General features: G+C 41.9%; 1 non-coding gene across 1 annotated transcript; it reads right to left on the bottom strand.

The window, feature by feature from the left end:
• Nucleotides 1–18,875: 18,875 nt before the first annotated feature.
• On the bottom strand, nt 18,876–18,989 carry LOC140285045 (U5 spliceosomal RNA). The gene has a single exon (XR_011910247.1). It is a non-coding gene; the product is annotated as a U5 spliceosomal RNA (small nuclear RNA).
• Nucleotides 18,990–19,190: the final 201 nt, after the last annotated feature.

Below are 19,190 nucleotides of genomic sequence, written 5' to 3'. Positions count from 1 at the left end.
GCAGGAGTGGATGTGTTCCGCTATAAGAAGGTTTGAATGTCCGACCATAGTTTGTAAAAGACGGGTAAGAAGAGGTTCGAATGCCCGAACATACACCATCAAAAGAGGGAGCGGAGGTGTTCTGCTGTAAGAAGGTGTGAATGTCCAACCATAGTTGGTAAAAAGCAGTTAAGAAAAGGTTCGAATATCGAACCAAACATAATCAAAACCGGGAGCAGAGCTGTTCGAATGCAAGTAGGTGTGAATGTCAGATCATAATTTGCAAAAAGCTGATGAGAAAGGGGGAGAATGCCCGACTATACACCATCAAATGTGGGAGCGGAAGTTTTCGGCTGTGAGTAGGTGTGAATGTCCCACCATAATTTCTGAAAAATGTGTTAGAAAAGACTAGAATGCCGAACAATACATCATCAAAAGCGGGAGAGGTGGTGTTTGGCTGCAAGTCGGTGTGAACGTCCAGCCATAATTACTCACAAACGGGTAAGAAAAGGTAGTATTGCCAGACCATACATGATCAGAACAGGGAGCAGAGGTGGTTCAGCTGCAAGGTGTGAATGTCCAAACATAGTTTGTAAAAACCGGGGAAGAGAAGGCTCGAAAGCCCGACTATACACCATCAAAAGCGGGAGCGGAGGTTTTCGGCTGCAAGAAGGTCTGCATGTCCACCAATAATTACTGAAAAATGGGTAAGAAAAGGTGCGAAGGCCCAAACATACATAATCAAAAGCAGGAGTGGATGTGTTCCGCTACAAGAAGGTTTGAATGTCCGACCATAGTTGGTAAAAAGCGGGTAAGAAAAGGTGAAAATACCCGACTCTAAAAAATCAAAAGAGGGAGCGGAGTTGTTCAGCAACAAAGTGTGAAAGTCCGACCATGGTTTGTAAAAAGCGGATAAGAAAAGGTTTGTATGCCGGAATATACACCATGAAAAGCGGAAGCGAAGGTGTTCGGCTGCAAGTAGGTGTGAATGTCAGATAATAATTTGCAAAAAGCTGATGAGAAAGGGGGAGAATGCCCGACTATACACCATCAAATGTGGGAGCGGAAGTTTTCGGCTGTGAGTAGGTGTGAATGTCCCACCATAATTTCTGAAAAATGTGTTAGAAAAGACTAGAATGCCGAACAATACATCATCAAAAGCGGGAGAGGTGGTGTTTGGCTGCAAGTAGGTGTGAACGTCCAGCCATAATTACTCACAAACGGGTAAGAAAAGGTAGTATTGCCAGACCATACATGATCAGAACAGGGAGCAGAGGTGGTTCAGCTGCAAGGTGTGAATGTCCAAACATAGTTTGTAAAAACCGGGGAAGAGAAGGCTCGAAAGCCCGACTATACACCATCAAAAGCGGGAGCGGAGGTGTTCAGCTGCAAGAAGGTCTGCATGTCCACCAATAATGACTGAAAAATGGGTAAGAAAAGGTGCGAATGCCAAACCATACATAATCAAAAGCAGGAGTGGATGTGTTCCGCTATAAGAAGGTTTGAATGTCCGACCATAGTTTGTAAAAGACGGGTAAGAAGAGGTTCGAATGCCCGAACATACACCATCAAAAGAGGGAGCGGAGGTGTTCTGCTGTAAGAAGGTGTGAATGTCCAACCATAGTTGGTAAAAAGCAGTTAAGAAAAGGTTCGAATATCGAACCAAACATAATCAAAACCGGGAGCAGAGCTGTTCGAATGCAAGTAGGTGTGAATGTCAGATCATAATTTGCAAAAAGCTGATGAGAAAGGGGGAGAATGCCCGACTATACACCATCAAATGTGGGAGCGGAAGTTTTCGGCTGTGAGTAGGTGTGAATGTCCCACCATAATTTCTGAAAAATGTGTTAGAAAAGACTAGAATGCCGAACAATACATCATCAAAAGCGGGAGAGGTGGTGTTTGGCTGCAAGTCGGTGTGAACGTCCAGCCATAATTACTCACAAACGGGTAAGAAAAGGTAGTATTGCCAGACCATACATGATCAGAACAGGGAGCAGAGGTGGTTCAGCTGCAAGGTGTGAATGTCCAAACATAGTTTGTAAAAACCGGGGAAGAGAAGGCTCGAAAGCCCGACTATACACCATCAAAAGCGGGAGCGGAGGTTTTCGGCTGCAAGAAGGTCTGCATGTCCACCAATAATTACTGAAAAATGGGTAAGAAAAGGTGCGAAGGCCCGAACATACATAATCAAAAGCAGGAGTGGATGTGTTCCGCTACAAGAAGGTTTGAATGTCCGACCATAGTTGGTAAAAAGCGGGTAAGAAAAGGTGAAAATACCCGACTCTAAAAAATCAAAAGAGGGAGCGGAGTTGTTCAGCAACAAAGTGTGAAAGTCCGACCATGGTTTGTAAAAAGCGGATAAGAAAAGGTTTGTATGCCGGAATATACACCATGAAAAGCGGAAGCGGAGGTGTTCGGCTGCAAGAAGGTGTGAACGTCCAACCAAAGTTTGTAAAAAGCAGTTAAGAAAAGGTTCGAATATCAAACCAAACATAATCAAAAGCGGGAGCAGAGCTGTTCGACTGCAAGTAGGTGTGAATGTCAGATCATAATTTGCAAAAAGCTGATGAAAAAGGGTGAGAATGCCCGACTCTACACCATCAAAAGAGGGAGCGGTTGTTCGGCTGTGAGTAGGTGTGACTCTCCAACCATAATTACTCACAAATGGGTAAGAAAAGGTAGTATTGCCAGACCATACATGATCAAAACCGTTAGGAAGGTGTGAATAACCGACTAAAGTTTGTAAAAAGCGGCTAAGACAAGGTGCGAATGCCCGACAATGTATGATCAAAAGAGGGAGCGGAGGTTTTCGGCTGTAAGAAGATCTGAATGTCCACCCATAATTCCTGAAAAATGGGTAAAAAATGGGTGCGAATGCCCCACCATACATCATCAAAAGCAGGAGTGGATCGGCTGCAAGAAGGTGTGAATGACTATATTTGGTGAAAAGCAGGTGAAGCAAGGTCTGAATGCCCAACCTTACATCATCAAAAGCGAGATCAGAGGTGTTTGGCTGCAAGAAGGCCATAGTTTGCCAAAAGCGGGTAAGGTGCGAATGACCGACTAAATATCAACAAAAGTGGGGGGGGGGGTCTTCGGATGCAAGTGGGTGTGAATATCCCATCATACAAGTATGGTGGAGAGGAAGCTGTGAATGGCCGACCATAGTTTGCAAAAAGCGGGTGAGAAAAGGTGTGAATGTGAAAGGGAGTTCTGCATGATTTGCAATTTTGCTATTAAATAAATTCTTTCACTCAAACCGAGTGAAAACTGCTTTTACCTTCATCTTTATCAATCGACTTCAACAAAGAACAACGTTGGATTTTCCAGTAGAAGAAGTTGAAATCGATCTAGACATTGATAAATATGAAGAACAAAGCAGTTTCCACTTGGTTTGAGTGAAGGAATGAATTTTATAGCAAAATCCGAAATCATGCCTAACTCCTCAAAAGGAACGTATTGCTCAACCAAAGGGATGCTTCTTTCTCATTCAGGGTAATATGAGGAACTTTATGCTTGATACATTTTTAGACATTGATAACTATGAAGGACAAAGCTATTTTAACTTGGTTTGAGCAAAGCAATTCATTTTATAGGAAAATCCGAAATCGTGCAGAACTCATGAAAATAAGCTTTTTCTCGGATTCCTGATCCTCCAGTGTTGCTCTTTCCTATACAGCAAAATACAACCTTGTTCTTTGTTGAAATCGATCTAGATATTGATAAATATGAAGGACAAAGCAGTTTTAACTTGGTTTGAGTGAAGGAATTCATTTTATACATAAAATCCCAAATCATGCAGAACGTATGAAAAGAAGCTTATTCTCGGATTCCTGATCCTTCAGTGTTGCTCTTTCTTCTACTGCATAATACAATGTTGTTCTTTGTTGTAGTCGATCTAGACATTGATAAATATGAAGTTAAAAGCAGTTTTAACATAGTTTGAGTGAAGGAATTAATTTTATAGCAAAATCCCAAATCATGCAGAACGTATGAAAAGAAGCTTATTCTCGGATTCCTGATCCTTCATTGTTGCTCATTCTTCTACTGCAAAATCCAATGTTGTTCTTTGTTGAAGTCGATCTAGACATTGATAAATATGAAGGACAAAGCAGTTTTAACATAGTTTGAGTGAAGGAATTCATTTTATACATAAAATCCCAAATATAGCAGAACGTATGAAAAGAAGCTTATTCTCGGATTCCTAAAACTTTTGATTTGCTCTCTTTTACTGCAAAGTACAAAATTGTTTTTTTTGTTTAAAACTATCTAGACATTGATAAATATTAAGATAAAAGCCGTTTTAACATAGTTTGAGTGAAGGAATTAATTTTATAGATAAAATCCCAAATCATGCAGAACTCCTCAAAAGGGGCGTATGGCTTAATCACAAGTGTGGTTCTTTTTCATTCTGGGTAATATGAGGAAGTTTATGCTTGAAATATATGTAGAATTGGGTACATATGAAGGACAAAGCAGTTTTAATTTAGTTTGAGTGAAGGAATTTAATTTATAGCAAAATCCGAATTCGTGCAGAACTCATGAAAGCAAGCTTATACTCGGATTCCTGAAACTTTAGATTTGCTCTTTCTTTTACTGCAAAGTACAACGTTGTTTTTTCTTGAAATCTATCTAGACATTGATAAATACCAGCCGAACATCTCTGCTGCCGCTTTTGATAATTTATGGTTGGGCATTCTTACCTTTTCTTACCCGCTTTTTACAAATTATGGTTGGACATTCAGACCTTCTTGCAGCCGAACACCTCCGCTGCCTCTTTTGATGGTGTATAGTCGGACATTCAAACCTTCTTGTAGCGGAACACATCCACTCCTGCTTTTGATTATGTATGTTCGGGCCTTCGCAGTCGAACGTTCACGTATTCTTGAAGCCGAACACCTCCGCTTCCGCTTTTGATGGTGTATATTCGGGCATACGAACCTTTTCTTACCCGCTTTTTACAAACCATGGTCGGACTTTCAAACCTTCTTGTAGCTGAAAATCTCCGCTCCCTCTTTTGTTTGTGTACAGTCGGGTATTTTAACCTTTTCTTACCCGCTTTTTACCAACTATGGTCGGACATTCACACCTTCTTACAGCGGAACACCTCCGCTCCCTCTTTTGATGGTATATGTTCGGGCATTTGAACCTTTTCTTACCCACCTTTTACAAACTATGGTCGGACATTCAAACCTTGGAGCCGAACACATCCACTCCTGCTTTTGATGATGTATGGTTGGGCATTCGCACCTTTTCTTAACCATTTTTCAGTAGTTATTGGTGGACATTCAGACCTTCTTGCAGCTGAACACCTCCGCTCCCGCTTTTGATGGTGTATAGTTGGGCTTTCGAGCCTTTTCTTCCCCGGTTTTTACAAATTATGGTTTGAAATTCAGACCTTGCAGCCGAAAACCGCTCCCTCTTTTGATCATACATTGTCGGGCATTCTCACCTTGTCATACCCGCTTACAAACTTTAGTCAGACATTCACACCTTGCAGCTGAACCACCTCCGCTACCTGTTTTGATCATGTATTGTCTGGCAATACTACCTTTTCCTGCCCGTTTGTGAGTAATTATGGCTGGACGTTCACACCTACTTGCAGCCGTACACCACCTCTCCCGCCTTTGATGATGTATAGTCGGGCATTCTCACCCTTTCTCATCAGCTTTTTGCAAATTATGATCTGACATTCACACCTACCTGCAGTCGAACAGCTCTGCTCCCGCTTTTGATTATGTTTGGTTGGATATTCGAACCATTTCTTACCCGCTTTTTACAAACTTTAGTCGGACATTCAGACCTTCTTGCAGCTGAACCCCTCCGTTCCCGCTTTTGATCGTGTATGGTTGGGCTTTCGAGCCTTTTCTTCACGGTTTTTACAAATTATGGTTTGACATTCAGACCTTCTTGCACCCGAACACCTCCGCTCCTTCTTTTGATCATACATTGTCGGGCATTCGCACCTTTTCTTAACCATTTTTCAGTAGTTATTTGTGGACATTCAGACCTTCTTGCAGCTGAACCACCTCCGCTCCCTGTTTTGATCATGTATGGTCTGGCAATACTACCTTTTCTTACACGTTTCTGAGTAATTATGGCTGGACATTCACACCTTCTTGCAGCCGAACACCACCTGTCCTGCTTTTGATGATGTATGGACCGGCATTCTTACCTTTTCTAACACATTGTTCAGCAATTATGGTCGGAGATTCACAGCTACTCACAGCCGAAAAACTCCGCTACCGCATTTGATGGTGTATAGTCGGGCATTCTCACCCTTTCTCATCAGCTTTTTGCAAATTATGATCTGACATTCACACCTATTTGCAGTCGAACAGCTCTGGTCCCGCTTTTGATTATGTTTGGTTGGATATTCGAACCTTTTTAACTGCTTTTTACAAACTTTGGTCGGACGTTCACGTATTCTTGAAGCCGAACACCTCCGCTTCCGCTTTTGATGGTGTATATTCGGGCATACGAACCTTTTCTTACCCGCTTTTTACAAACCATGGTCGGACTTTCAAACCTTCTTGTAGCTGAAAATCTCCGCTCCCTCTTTTGTTTGTGTACAGTCGGGTATTTTCACCTTTTCTTACCCGCTTTTTACCAACTATGGTTGGACATTCACACCTTCTTACAGCGGAACACCTCCGCTCCCTCTTTTGATCATGTATGGTCTGGCATTCTTACCTTTTCTAACACATTTTTCAGCAATTATGGTTGGAGATTCACACCTACTCACAGCCGAACATCTCCGCTCCCTCTTTTGATGGTATATGTTCGGGCATTTGAACCTTTTCTTACCCACCTTTTACAAACTATGGTCGGACATTCAAACCTTGGAGCCGAACACATCCACTCCTGCTTTTGATGATATATGGTTGGGCATTCGCACCTTTTCTTAACCATTTTTCAGTAGTTATTGGTGGACATTCAGACCTTCTTGCAGCTGAACACCTCCGCTCCCGCTTTTGATGGTGTATAGTTGGGCTTTCGAGCCTTTTCTTCCCCGGTTTTTACAAATTATGGTTTGACATTCAGACCTTGCAGCCGAAAACCGCTCCCTCTTTTGATCATACATTGTCGGGCATTCGCACCTTCTCTTACCCGCTTTTTACAAACTTTAGTCAGAAATTCACACCTTGCAGCTGAACAACCTCCGCTCCCTGTTTTGATCATGTATTGTCTGGCAATACCACCTTTCCTTACCCGTTTGTGAGTAATTATGGCTGGAACTTCACACCTACTTGCAGCCGAACACAACTTTTCCCGCTTTTGATGGTGTATAGTCGGGAATTCTCACCCTTTCTCATCAGCTTTTTGTAAATTATGATCTGACATTCACACCTACTTGCAGTCGAACAGCTCTGCTCCCGCTTTTGATTATGTTTGGTTGGATATTCGAACCTTTTCTTAACTGCTTTTTATAAACTTTGGTCGGACGTTCACACCTTCTTGCAGCCTAATACCTCCGCTTCCGCTTTTGATGGTATATATTCGGGCATTCGAACCTTTTCTTACCCGCTTTTTACAAACCATGGGTGGACTTTCACGCCTTCTTGTAGCCGAACAACTCCACTCCTGCTATTGATTGTGTACAGTCGGGTATTTTAACCTTTTCTTACCCGCTTTTTACCAACTATGGTCGGACGGTCACACCGTCTTTCAGCGGAACACCTCCGCTCCCTCTTTTGATGATGTATGGTTGGGCATTCGCACCTTTTCTTACCCATTTTTCAGTAATTATGGGTGGACATTCACACCTTCTTGCAGCTGAACATCTCCTCTCCCGCTTATGATCATGTGCGGTTTGATCTTCGAAAATTTTCTTTCATGTTTTAAAGCAATTATTGATGGACATTCAGACCTTCTTGCAGCTGAACCCCTCCGCTTCCGCTTTTGATGGTGTATGGTTGGACTTTCGAGCCTTTTCTTCACGGTTTTTACAAATTATGGTCGGACATTCAGACCTTCTTGCACCCGAACACCTCCGCTCCCTCTTTTGATCATACATTGTCGGGCATTCGCACCTTGTCTTACCCGCTTTTTACAAACTTTAGTCGGACATTCACACCTTCTTGCAGCTGAAGCACCTCCGCTCCCTGTTTTGATCATGTATGGTCTGGCATTCTTACCTTTTCTAACACATTTTTCAGCAATTATGGTTGGAGATTCACACCTACTACAGCCGAACATCTCCGCTCCTGCATTTGATGGTGTATGTTCGGGCTTTCGAACTTTTCTTACCCGACTTTTACAAACTATGGTCGGACATTCAAACCTTCTTATAGCGGAACACATCCACTGCTCCTTTTGATGATGTATGGTTGGGCATTCGCACCTTTTCTTACCCATTTTTCAGTAAATATTGGTGGACATGCAGACCTTCTTGCAGTGGAACACCTCTGCTCCCGCTTTTGATGATGTATGAACCGGCATTCTTACCTTTTCTAACACATTTTTCAGCAATTATGGTTGGAGATTCACACCTACTCACAGCCGAACAACCGCTCCCGCTTTTGATGGTGTATAGTCGGGCATTCTCCCCCTTTCTGATCCGCTTTTTGCAAATTATGATCTGATATTCACACCTATTTGCAGTCGAACAGGTCTGCTCCCGCTTTTGATTATGTTTGGTTGGATATTCGAACCTTTTTAACTGCTTTTTACAAACTTTGGTCGGACGTTCACGTATTCTTGAAGCCGAACACCTCCGCTTCCGCTTTTGATGGTGTATATTCGGGCATACGAACCTTTTCTTACCCGCTTTTTACAAACCATGGTCGGACTTTCAAACCTTCTTGTAGCTGAAAATCTCCGCTCCCTCTTTTGTTTGTGTACAGTCGGGTATTTTCACCTTTTCTTACCCGCTTTTTACCAACTATGGTTGGACATTCACACCTTCTTACAGCGGAACACCTCCGCTCCCTCTTTTGATCATGTATGGTCTGGCATTCTTACCTTTTCTAACACATTTTTCAGCAATTATGGTCTGAGATTCACACCTACTCACAGCCGAACACCTCCGCTCCCTCTTTTGATGGTATATGTTCAGGCATTTGAACCTTTTCTTACCCACCTTTTACAAACTATGGTCGGACATTCAAACCTTGGAGCCGAACACATCCACTCCTGCTTTTGATGATATATGGTTGGGCATTCGCACCTTTTCTTAACCATTTTTCAGTAGTTATTGGTGGACATTCAGACCTTCTTGCAGCTGAACACCTCCGCTCCCGCTTTTGATGGTGTATAGTTGGGCTTTCGAGCCTTTTCTTCCCCGGTTTTTACAAATTATGGTTTGACATTCAGACCTTGCAGCCGAAAACCACTCCCTGTTTTGATCATGTATTGTCTGGCAATACCACCTTTCCTTACCCGTTTGTGAGTAATTATGGCTGGAACTTCACACCTACTTGCAGCCGAACACAACTTTTCCCGCTTTTGATGGTGTATAGTCGGGAATTCTCACCCTTTCTCATCAGCTTTTTGCAAATTATGATCTGACATTCACACCTACTTGCAGTCGAACAGCTCTGCTCCCGCTTTTGATTATGTTTTGTTGGATATTCGAACCTTTTCTTACCCGCTTTTTACAAACTTTAGTCGGACATTCACACCTTCTTGCAGCTGAAGCACCTCCGCTCCCTGTTTTGATCATGTATGGTCTGGCATTCTTACCTTTTCTAACACATTTTTCAGCAATTATGGTTGGAGATTCACATCTACTCACAGCCGAACATCTCCGCTCCTGCATTTGATGGTGTATGTTCGGGCATTCGAACTTTTCTTACCCGACTTTTACAAACTATGGTCGGACATTCAAACCTTCTTATAGCGGAACACATCCACTGCTCCTTTTGATGATGTATGGTTGGGCATTCGCACCTTTTCTTACCCATTTTTCAGTAAATATTGGTGGACATGCAGACCTTCTTGCAGTGGAACACCTCTGCTCCCGCTTTTGATGGTGTATAGTCGGGCTTTCGAGCCTTTTCTTCCCCGGTTTTTACAAACTATGTTTGGACATTCAGACCTTGCAGCCGAAAACCTCCGCTCCCTCTTTTGATCATACATTGTCGGGCATTCGCACCTTGTCATACCCGCTTTTTACAAACTTTAGTCAGACATTCACACCTTGCAGCTTAACCACCTCTGCTCCCTGTTTTGATCATGTATTGTCTGGCAATACTACCTTTTATTACCCGTTTGTGAGTAATTATGGCTGGACGTTCACACCTACTTGCAGCCGTACACCACCTCTCCCGCCTTTGATGATGTATAGTCGGGCATTCTCACCCTTTCTCATCAGCTTTTAGCAAATTATGATCTGACATTCACACCTACTTGCAGTCGAACAGCTCTGTTCCCGCTTTTGATTATGTTTGGTTGGATATTTGAACCTTTTCTTAACTGCTTTTTACAAACTTTGGTTGGACGTTCACACCTTCTTGCAGCCGAACACCTTCGCTTCCACTTTTGATGGTATATATTCGGGCATTCAAACCTTTTCTTACCCGCTTTTTACAAACCATGGTCGGACTTTCACACCTTCTTGTAGCCGAACAACTCCGCTACCGCTATTGATTGTGTACAATCTGGTATTTTAACCTTTTCTTACCCGCTTTTTACCAACTATGGTCGGACATTCACACTTTCTTACAGCGGAACACCTCTGCTCGCTCTTTTGATGATGTATGGTTGGGCATTCTGAACTTTTCTTACCCATTTTTCAGTAATTATGGGTGGACATTCACACCTTCTTGCAGCTGAACACCTCCTCTCCCGCTTATGATCATGTGCGGTTTGATATTCGAAAATTTTCTTTCATGTTTTAAAGCAATTATTGATCGACATTCAAATCTTCTTGTAGCCGAACACATCCACTCCTGCTTTTGATGATGTATGGTTGGGCATTCGCACCCCTTTTTTACCCATTTTTCAGGAATTATGGGTGGACATTCAGACCTTCTTGCAGCCGAAAACCTCCGCTCCCTCTTTTGATCATACATTGTCGGGCATTCGCACCTTGTCTTACCCGCTATTTATAAACTTTAGTCGGACATTCACACATTCTTACAGCTGAACCACCTCCGCTCCCTGTTTTGATCATGTATGGTCTGGCAATACTACCTTTTCTTACCCGTTTGTGAGTAATTATGGCTGGACATTCACACCTACTTGCAGCCGAAAACCACCTCTCCCGCTTTTGATGATGTATGAACCGGCATTCTTACCTTTTCTAACACATTGTTCAGCAATTATGGTTGGAGATTCACACCTACTCACAGCCGAACATCTCCGCTCCTGCATTTGATGGTGTATAGTCGGGCATTCTCCCCCGTTTCTCATCAGCTTTTTGCAAATTATGAACTGACATTCACACCTACTTGCAGTCGAGCAGCTCTGCTCCCGCTTTTGATTATGTTTGGTTGGATATTCGAACCTTATCTTAACTGCTTTTTACAAACTTTGGTCGGACGTTCACACCTTCTTGCAGCGAAACACCTCCGCTTCCGCTTTTGATGGTGTATATTCGGGCATACAAACCTTTTCTTACCCGCTTTTTACAAACCATGGTCGGACTTTCACACTTTGTTGCTGAACAACTCCGCTCCCTCTTTTGATTGTGTACAGTCGGGTATTTTCACCTTTTCTTACCCGCTTTTTACAAACTATGGTCAGACATTCACACCTTCTTACAGCAGAACACCTCCGCTCCCTCTTTTGATGGTATATGTTCGGGCATTCGAACTTTTCTTACCCGACTTTTACAAACTATGGTCGGACATTCAAACCTTCTTATAGCGGAACACATCCACTGCTCCTTTTGATGATGTATGGTTGGGCATTCGCACCTTTTCTTACCCATTTTTCAGTAATTATTGGTGGACATGCAGACCTTCTTGCAGTGGAACACCTCCGCTCCCGCTTTTGATGGTGTATAGTCGGGCTTTCGAGCCTTTTCTTCCCCGGTTTTTACAAACTATGGTTGGACATTCAGACCTTGCAGCCGAAAACCTCCGCTCCCTCTTTTGATCATACATTGTCGGGCATTCGCATCTTGTCTTACCCGCTATTTATAAACTTTAGTCGGACATTCACACCTTCTTGCAGCTGAACCACCTCCGCTCCCTGTTTTGATCATATATGGTCTGGCAATACTACCTTTTCTTACCCGTTTGTGAGTAATTATGGCTGGACATTCACACCTACTTGCAGCCGAACACCACCTCTCCCGCTTTTGATGATGTATGGACCGGCATTCTTACCTTTTCTAACACATTTTTCAGCAATTATGGTTGGAGATTCACACCTACTCACAGCCGAACATCTCCGCTCCTGCATTTGATGGTGTATAGTCGGGCATTCTCCCCCTTTCTCATCAGCTTTTTGCAAATTATGAACTGACATTCACACCTACTTGCAGTCAAACAGCTTTGCTCCCGCTTTTGATTATGTTTGGTTGGATATTCGAAACTTTTCTTAACTGCTTTTTACAAACTTTGGTCGGACGTTCACACCTTCTTGCAGCCGAAAAACTCCGCTCACGCTATTGATTGTGTATAGTCGGGCATTCTCACCCTTTCTCATCAGCTTTTAGCAAATTATGATCTGACATTCACACCTACTTGCAGTCGAACAGCTCTGTTCCCGCTTTTGATTATGTTTGGTTGGATATTTGAACCTTTTCTTAACTGCTTTTTACAAACTTTGGTTGGACGTTCACACCTACTTGCAGCCGTACACCACCTCTCCCGCCTTTGATGATGTATAGTCGGGCATTCTCACCCTTTCTCATCAGCTTTTAGCAAATTATGATCTGACATTCACACCTACTTGCAGTCGAACAGCTCTGTTCCCGCTTTTGATTATGTTTGGTTGGATATTTGAACCTTTTCTTAACTGCTTTTTACAAACTTTGGTTGGACGTTCACACCTTCTTGCAGCCGAACACCTTCGCTTCCACTTTTGATGGTATATATTCGGGCATTCAAACCTTTTCTTACCCGCTTTTTACAAACCATGGTCGGACTTTCACACCTTCTTGTAGCCGAACAACTCCGCTACCGCTATTGATTGTGTACAATCTGGTATTTTAACCTTTTCTTACCCGCTTTTTACCAACTATGGTCGGACATTCACACTTTCTTACAGCGGAACACCTCCGCTCCCTCTTTTGATGGTATATGTTCGGGCATTCGAACTTTTCTTACCCGACTTTTACAAACTATGGTCGGACATTCAAACCTTCTTATAGCGGAACACATCCACTGCTCCTTTTGATGATGTATGGTTGGGCATTCGCACCTTTTCTTACCCATTTTTCAGTAATTATTGGTGGACATGCAGACCTTCTTGCAGTGGAACACCTCCGCTCCCGCTTTTGATGGTGTATAGTCGGGCTTTCGAGCCTTTTCTTCCCCGGTTTTTACAAACTATGGTTGGACATTCAGACCTTGCAGCCGAAAACCTCCGCTCCCTCTTTTGATCATACATTGTCGGGCATTCGCATCTTGTCTTACCCGCTATTTATAAACTTTAGTCGGACATTCACACCTTCTTGCAGCTGAACCACCTCCGCTCCCTGTTTTGATCATATATGGTCTGGCAATACTACCTTTTCTTACCCGTTTGTGAGTAATTATGGCTGGACATTCACACCTACTTGCAGCCGAACACCACCTCTCCCGCTTTTGATGATGTATGGACCGGCATTCTTACCTTTTCTAACACATTTTTCAGCAATTATGGTTGGAGATTCACACCTACTCACAGCCGAACATCTCCGCTCCTGCATTTGATGGTGTATAGTCGGGCATTCTCCCCCTTTCTCATCAGCTTTTTGCAAATTATGAACTGACATTCACACCTACTTGCAGTCAAACAGCTTTGCTCCCGCTTTTGATTATGTTTGGTTGGATATTCGAAACTTTTCTTAACTGCTTTTTACAAACTTTGGTCGGACGTTCACACCTTCTTGCAGCCGAAAAACTCCGCTCACGCTATTGATTGTGTACAGGCAGGTATTTTAACCTTTTCTTACCCGCTTTTACAAACTATGGTCGGACATTCAAACCTTCTTGTAGCCGAACACATCCACTCCTCCTTTTGATGATGTATGGTTGGGCATTCGCACCTTTTCTTACCCATTTTTCAGTAATTATGGGTGGACATTCACACCTTCTTGCAGCTGAACACCTCCTCTCCCGCTTATGATCATTTGCGGTTTGATATTCGAAAATTTTCTTTCATGTTTTCAAGCAATTATTGATGGACATTCAAACCTTCTTGCAGCTGAACACCTCCGCTCCCACTTTTGATGGTGTATAGTCGGGCTTTCGAGCCTTTTCTTCCCCAGTGTTTACAAATTATGGTTGGACATTCAGACCTTCTTGCAGCCGAAAACCTCCGCTTCCTCTTTTGATCATACATTGTCAGGCATTCGCAACTTGTCTTACCCGCTTTTTACAAACTTTAGTCAGAAATTCACAACTTGCAGCTGAACCACCTCCAAATAAACCTTGGATGCTAGCTGGGCATATGAGGGCCCCGGGTCATTGCCTTGCTTTTAGGAAGCTTAGAAATAAATGTACAGCAGAAATAAGAAAGGCCAAGTCTGATCATTATCTAAATTTGATTCCCAGAGCTTACTCAGATTTCCCAAAAGTCTGTCCTACTGCTCCTGTTTTTAATTAGACTTCTATGCTCCGCAGTCGCAGATTTGTCACTCCTTTTAAGCTTATTGTATGTTCTAAATGTTCTTTTAATCGTGTCTTCAAAAGTTTTCTGTTTTTTCTGTCTCAGCTATTGCATATGAGATTATTTTCTCCATTTATCTCCAAGTTTAAATAAATGTTATTACTAGTGTGGCACTTTCTATGTCAAGGGGACAGTGGTGGTACTCTGTCCTGCATCATCTTTATTTCTGCTAATCCATGCTTCATACCATAAAATTGGGAATACTATAATAAGAGTAATGATTAATAATACACAGCTGGTTCCTCTTAACCCACAAAATCCTGGTAATCTGAATGGATGCCACGGCCTTTGTCCATCCATTTTCCCTGTCTTATTTTAGTCACACCCTATGTTCTCATGTTAGCCGTTGTTTTCTTCACTGAGGTTGAGATGAACTCCCTCCTGTAGAGAGAATTCCCCTTTGTAGTCAGACTTTTGCCTCAGAAAACAGTGGTGGGTAACTAATCTTTCCCTACTTCTGAAGGTCGTAGTACAATGTGATAAGTGAATCCAAGAAGTCCTTCAGCTGCTGTGGGTGATGTAAGTAGTACCTGAAATGGACCTTCCCCCCTTGGACTGGACCAGTTCTTTTTCTTTATCACTTAGATGATGATCCAGTCCCCGGATTTTACTGTCTTCAGATATTCCTTCACCGGTTCACCTGGAACAGACTAAACAGAAGAGATCTCTCTACTTGTTAATATTTGTATTCTGCTAAGGTTTCTTCTCTTTTTCTTTTTTTCTTCATCATGTCAGTTGATGACTGTGTTTTGACTGTGGGAGTACAAATGGTCTTCCATACCTTTTCTCAAATGGAGTTCATCTTGTGCTAGTTGGAGGATGCATTTTTAGGATGGTAAACAGTAAACCCAACATTTCCCATTTCTTCCATGATTTTTTTCAGTCTTGACTTAATTATTCCATTGTGTCTCTCCACGAAACCTGCTGATTGTGGATGATATGCACAGTGGTTTCTAAGGTCTATTTTAAGTTCTTTGCCATCAGTGAGATGACATTGTTTACAAAGTGTGTCAAATTATCACTGAAGATCTTTTCAGGAATTTCAAATCTAGAAATGATTTATTTTACCCGTGCTTTTGCTACTGAGAGTGCATCTGCTTGTGCACATGGAAATATTTCAGTCCATTTGGTAAAAACCTCTGTTGTCACTGAGCAGAATCGTTTCCCTTAACATTAATTTAGTTCAATGAAATCTACACAATAATGAAATAATGAAATCCAAACAAATATGTTGAAAAAGATACACTGGCTTAGGGTATTATCTTTGTTTTGGTCTTAGATTGCCCTGTGGATTGTATTTTGCACATATTTGACCTGCTAGACAAAACTTTATTCATTTCTTTATTCTAAAAATAATTTTTCAATAATTAGTAAAACCATATGCTGTAAAAACCTTGTTCATTATTGCTTCCATCCCTCCTGTTGAGACATGACATGGTCCATGGCTTAATACTGCAGCATATTTAAACAAATTCTTTGGCAGTATGGTTTTCCTTCTGGTCATTCATACGAGTCTATTGTAGATGACAATTGAATAACATCTAATAATGCTAAAATATTTGTAGTTTATACATTAGCTGTGGATGTCAACATACCTGTTTTTCCAATGCTGTGTTAACACATGTACAGTTGAGAAGGCATACTGACTGTCAGTGTAAACGTTAACAACCTTTTTGTTATTTAATTTACAAACTTCAGTTAAAGCTACCAATTCGACTGCTTGAACAGAGTAATTTTTTGGTAGTGGTTGTTTTAAGAAAACTTCAGTTTCTGTTAGTACTGCAAATCCTGTAGCATTTGTGCCATCAGGGTTTTTTGCGTGACCTGTCGAATAAATATAGTTATTTCTGCATTTTCATAACGTATATCAGTTAAGTCTGGCCTGGGTAAAACATTGATGGTTATTTCTGACATGCAATCATGAGAATTTCCATCTGTGGGGTAGGTAGCAGTGTGGATGGATTAAGTGTAGCACATCTCTCGACAACAAGGTGTGGCTGTGAAAGAAGAACAGTTATGTAGGAGAGATGTCTGGTAAAGATATTTTGTTAAGTAACCATATCACAGCCACTGCATGAGGTACCTTAAGTGTTAATGGGTGAAGTAACACCATAATTGTTGATGCCTGCACTGCCAATGGCTTCTGGCCATTGATTCAAAAGTACGATCTCGTCACTTTTTCCCCCTTTCAGTGGACACTGGCCCCTAATTACCGCAATTCAGCAGGGGGTCTTTCATTAGGAGTACTGGACTCCCCCGTGCACGGTTTCAGCTCCGACCCTGGACGGCGGAAAAAACGTCGAGATCTGGTTTGAGTACCCAATTGTTGAGAAAATTCTCTCAATGAGACTCAGAGTTGCTGGAGTCGGTTAATGCAAAGGTTTAATCTTGCAGCAAGCTCAAGAATGTGTGTGTGTATGGGTGTATGTGTGCGAACGTGTGTGTGAGTTTGTGTGTGTGAGAGTTTAAAGAACCTGTTATCCACAGGCAGGTCTTAACTAGTATGGCACGGGTCCAGCCTGTCTCATCTTTTTTGGAAGGTCCAGCGCTTGGCCGTAACCCTTCTGTCTGTTTGGACTCTCACATACATTCGGTTAATCATAGAAAAACGAGAACAAAACTTTTTAGCCCCTTAAATTCATAAAACAGACATGGTGCAGTTATTTCCATTCTAGAAAATAAGAGTAATCACCACCATTCCTATAAATTCTGGATATTCTAACAATCTGAATCTTTTTTAAATGTTCAATGAAGCCCTTTGCTGTTCTGTTTAGAGACTCAGCTGATCATAAACCTTCTAAACTCTTAACCTTTTTCATTTCTCAGTTAGTATTCACTTTAAAACTGATTAAAAGAAAAAATAAATGAATGCCTATCAACAAATGTGGGATCTAAACTCTACTGCTTCCTCTAAAATGATTTATTTTCTCAATTCAGAAATATGTGTGTGTAAGTCACAACACCTGTGACACCAAAACGGCTTTCTTTTCTCTCTTTTCTCTACACTCTGCACTGTGAGCACACACACCAAATCAGAAAGGCTTTTTTCTCTCTTTTCTACATTATGGACTGTGGGGACACAAAACCCCTCTCTCTTTTTTTTTTTTGATTGTGTGTCAGGGCGTTGTCTCACGTATTAGATGATGCTTAAGATATGAATGGGTTTATCAGTCACATCAGAATCCATACATACTGATCCTCCCGTAATAAAATGGTCGGATCTTATCAAACACACTTTGTTTCTTGTGACAATCAAGTCAGCGAAACAGCGTATACACGTCAAGACACTGAAGTTAAGTTAAGTTTGGCAGTATTGCTCTGCCGTCAGCAATCATACACCCATTTTATTTTCGTGAGACATGTGCAGGCACCTGTTCATCTACTGTTCTATCACTATGAATTAGTTTATCTATTATCAATAAGGATACTTCTACAACTACTATCAAAGTATGTCCGGACTTCTTATGTTGTCAGTTGCTATATATGAATAAGTGGGTAGCTACTGACAAGCATTAAGCATGTCACACAGCCCAAACATATAACATTTCAGGACACACCACACAGTTAACAACCACAGTGAAGCGTGTCAAAGCCCAAACATGTAACATTCAACAGGACACTTACACAACACATTCAAATCAAACAGTCAGACAACATACAAGAACATATACCCCAGCCGGCATTGCTCCCTGCCTATTTTCCTACAGCTCACTATGTGTGCGCACACCTTTATTCACAAACTCTTCAACTTATACTCTTTTACCGAAGCTGCTACAGCTCGATTGGCCGAATACCCTTAGATCCTATTTCGGTGAATTTGACATCTGCCTTACATGTAACAGATTAGCGGTTTAGCAGTTTTAATTTAGTTTGAGTGAAGGAATTCATTTTATTGCAAAATCCGAAATCGTGAAGAACTCGTGAAAGTAAGCTTATTCTCGGATTCCTGAAACTTTAGATTTGCTCTTTCTTTTACTGCAAAGTACAACGTTGTTTTTTTTTTGTTTAAATCTTTCTAGACATGGTAATTAAGAAGGACAAAGCAGTCGCAACAAGTAAGGCGACTCTACTCAGAGAAGTCACTCTGCACAGTAACAAGATTTCTTTTGCACAGACAGAAAGGGCTTCACCCGCAAAGGTAAAGCCTGCCAAAAATAGAAACAACTCATTAGTGCTGCTCTCCACTGAAGTCTTTAGTAAAAGGCGAAAGACTTGTACGTTATGAAGAGAAACCAGAGTACGATTATCCGTCACTGCGGGAGCAGGGCATCAGGCTAGTTGGCATAGCCACCTTCCCCATGGTGAGCTTTGCTCCCCCCCCCCCTTGCTCCTCGGCTGACCAAGGAGGAACTACTCGATGGCTGCAACACCTGAAAGAGATATTGATGCGAGACCCGATCAAAAGCTTTTTCAAAGTCTAAATTTAAGATGACAAGCCGGGT

The sequence above is a fragment of the Leuresthes tenuis genome, unplaced genomic scaffold (assembly GCF_036924035.1).
Source record: "Leuresthes tenuis unplaced genomic scaffold, fLeuTen1.0.hap1 SCAF_24, whole genome shotgun sequence".
Lineage (NCBI taxonomy): Eukaryota > Metazoa > Chordata > Actinopteri > Atheriniformes > Atherinopsidae > Leuresthes > Leuresthes tenuis.
This window is presented reverse-complemented; position numbering and strand designations above follow the sequence as displayed.